Here is a 3,277-nt window from a genome sequence, read left to right as displayed (position 1 = left end):
CAACTGCTCCCCGGTCACCCATCCCCTGGCCTGCCTTTCTTGGCGGGAGCACCTTCCCAGGTTCAGACACGCTCTGCACTGGTGAAAGCTCGCCCACACTCAGGTCACAAGCCATCCGTGTGCCGGGGTCCTGACCCCCAGCCCTGCGGCACCCCTGGCTCCCCAGCACCCATGAGCAGGACCATCCCAGCACAAGGAAGTGCTCAAAAGGTATTGGTGGAGGCAGGTGTTGGCTATTGTGCTGGTTCTCACAGTTCTCTCTCACAGCACTGGGGCAGAGACCCAGGGACACAGGACCTGAGCACGGCGGTGGCTGAATGCGAGCCCTGCTCACCCGTTTGCCTGCCAGGGACTCCGGGTCACACACACCCCGCCCCCCAGACGTCTGATTGCCTCCTCCAGGGCCGTAAGTGGTCTTCCTCACCCCTCCGGGGCCCTTCCTTGGCCTGGCTGAGGTCCCCGGCCTCTCTGACTCCCTCCAGCCAGGCCCATACATGGGAAACGCCCCTCCCACACTTAGTTCCCTCCAAAGGGGAGGACCAGACATGGGCGAGGCCCTCAGCACTGTGGCCTGGCCTGGCCCTCCCTGCCTTTGGCACAGGCTCTCCAGCCAGGCACGTGGCACTCACCTCACAGAGGCCAAACAGGCAGGTCCAGATGGCCTGGCAAAGACAGGGCAAGGGTCAGGGCACCCAGCTGGGCGGGGCTGGGGGGCCACTGCCTGCCTCTGCCCTCACCCTGCAGGACACACTGGGGACTACAGGAGCAACATCGTGAGAAATTTTTCAATCCACTGAGACCTTGAAAGGCCAAGAAATGGAACGCAAAATGCCAAAGACCCGGAGGGTAGCTGGGTCTTGGCTCCTCCTGACCCCTTCCTACTCCTACAGGGCCTCAGTTTCCTCCAGCAGCCAGAAAGGAGGCTGTTCTCTGGGCTCCAATAGCTGAAGGCCATACCCCCACCCCATCCACACACTCACATCCGTGTAGTTGTAGCTGCTGGTGGTGGCCAGAAACCCTTTCCCAACCTCCTTCCTCTTGCCCAGCAGGGTGGGGATTCCCACCTGGAGCAGAGGTAGACAAACGTCACTTCCGGGGGTGGGGTCTCTCCCAGGTGCCGTGGGATCCCTTTCTCAGCTCTCAGCCTCCCAGGTTCAGGGCTCCAGGCAGGGCAGGAAAGTCTGTGAGCACAGTTAGGCTACAGAGCTCTGGCCACATCTCGAGGAGGGAGTTAGGGACACAGCCCCACTGCCCTAGGGAAGAGAGGGACAAAGGGACAGGCCTGGTCATGACCCACTCACGTCCTTCTCCACATATTTATCTGAGTCCTCCAGGGTCTTCTCCTTCAAACAGCCCTACAGGTGGAGCAGAGGGGAGTGTGTGTGTGTGTGTGTGTGTGTGTGTGTGTGTGTGTGTGTGTGTCTGACCTGCCTGCAGGCCTGGGTCCAAGATGCAGAGAGCCCGGGCGGCAGTCCTCAGCAGGCAGAGGAGTGGAAACTCTATGGGGGTGGAAGCCCTCAGGGTTGGCCCAGCAGAGCCGAGGGCAGACAAGACAGAGGTCCTGGGGTCCTGGGCCCTCACCGGTGGGTGGACATTATCCATGGCCTCACGCACGTCCTGGAAGAGGCTTCAGAGCGACATGAAGAGGTTCCCATGCTGATAGCTAGTGTCACCACTGGGGCAGGCTGTGAGGACGGGGAGGATGATATGGAGGCCTGAGGTGACCAGGAAACCTAGACCCTGCATCAGAGTCATCCCTTGAACCACACTGAGTTGTGTCCCAGCTCTGTGTGTAGGGGTGGGTGGGTGTGTGTGTGTGTGTGTCCCAGCTCTGCTGGAAGGGGCATCACCCTAGGCTGTGGGTCATCCCTCGGAGGGGGGCCTGTTACAAGGTCGGGCCCCTGCCTTCAGCGAAAGCCTTCCCACTGAGCTCCTAGAGCCCCTCAGGAGGGATCTGTGCTCCTTGGCAGGAACCCCAGGTCAGGGCATGGGCCCTGGGCAGTGGCAGTGGCAGTGTCCTGCTGGTCACCCAGGGCTGGACAGGGCATGGGACGTACTTGGTGTAGCGGGAGCAGCCAGCAAAGAAGTCCCCCAGGTAGGCACACAGGGAGGGCGCGTTGGGCATTTTTTACTCCTTGGGTGAGTCTAACGTACAACAGAGCTTCAGAACCTCACTTTTTTTTTTTTTTAAAGATTTTGTTTATTTATTTGTCAGAGAGAGAGGGAGAGAGAGCAAGCACAGGCAGACAGAGTGGCAGGCAGAGGCAGAGGGAGAAGCAGGCTCCCTGCCGAGCAAGGAGCCCGATGCGGGACTCGATCCCAGGACGCTGGGATCATGACCTGAGCCGAAGGCAGCTGCTTAACCAACTGAGCCACACAGGCGTCCCCAGAACCTCACTTTTAAAAAGACATTTAACAGGGGCGCCTGGTGGCTCAGTGGGTTCAGCGTCAGCCTTCAGCTCAGGTCATGATCCCCGGGGTCCTGGGATCCAGCCCCATGAGGGAGTCGGCTTCTCCCTATGCCTCTGCTCCTCCCCCCACTCATGATCTCTCTCTCTCAGTCTCTCTAATAAATAAAATCTTTTTAAAAAACTGTCAAACCCTATAAATATAATAATAAAATACATAAAAAGACATTTAACAAAGCAAGCCAATGTTAGACACAGTGCGTGCACCTGGAGGCAGAAGCCACCCCATCCTTGGGCCTTGGGAATCTCATCCCTCACGGAAACACCCAGCATTTCTCGACAACTATGTCTTTACTTCATTTTCTCATTTGACATTCACCTCAGCCCTGTGCTGTGGATGTTATTACTATTATCACCATCCTTTTCTCTTTCTAGAGGAGGAAGTTAAGGGCTTGCACTAGAAACCTGTGCCACCACAAACAATGCCACCCCTGGCTCCCTGGGAAGGTTCTGGGGAAAACATCCCCTTCCTGCTGCTTTCCCTGCAGTCTGCCCCAAGTCTCTCAGTCATGCCACCATCCCATTTGCTGGGGGCGGAGGAGGGAGACAGTCATTCCCTTTTGGGGTCATTGATCCCTCTTCTACTTGGCCTACTAGCCAGAGGGAGAGGAAGGATAAGAACAGAAATCCCTGGGGCACCTGCGTGGCTCAGAGAGTTGAGCGTCCGACCCTTGATTTCGGCTCAGGCCAGATCTGAGTCCTGGGATCGAGCCCCACACCTGGCTCCGTGCTCAGTGGGGAGTTTACTTCTCCCTCTCCCGCTGCCCCTCCCCCTGCTCTCTCCCTCAAATAAATAGATCTTTTTTAAA

This window comes from Enhydra lutris, unplaced genomic scaffold (assembly GCF_002288905.1).
Source record: "Enhydra lutris kenyoni isolate GAN:26980312 unplaced genomic scaffold, ASM228890v2 scaffoldscaffold59, whole genome shotgun sequence".
Classification (NCBI taxonomy): domain Eukaryota; kingdom Metazoa; phylum Chordata; class Mammalia; order Carnivora; family Mustelidae; genus Enhydra; species Enhydra lutris.
Note: the sequence above shows the minus strand (reverse complement) of the source record.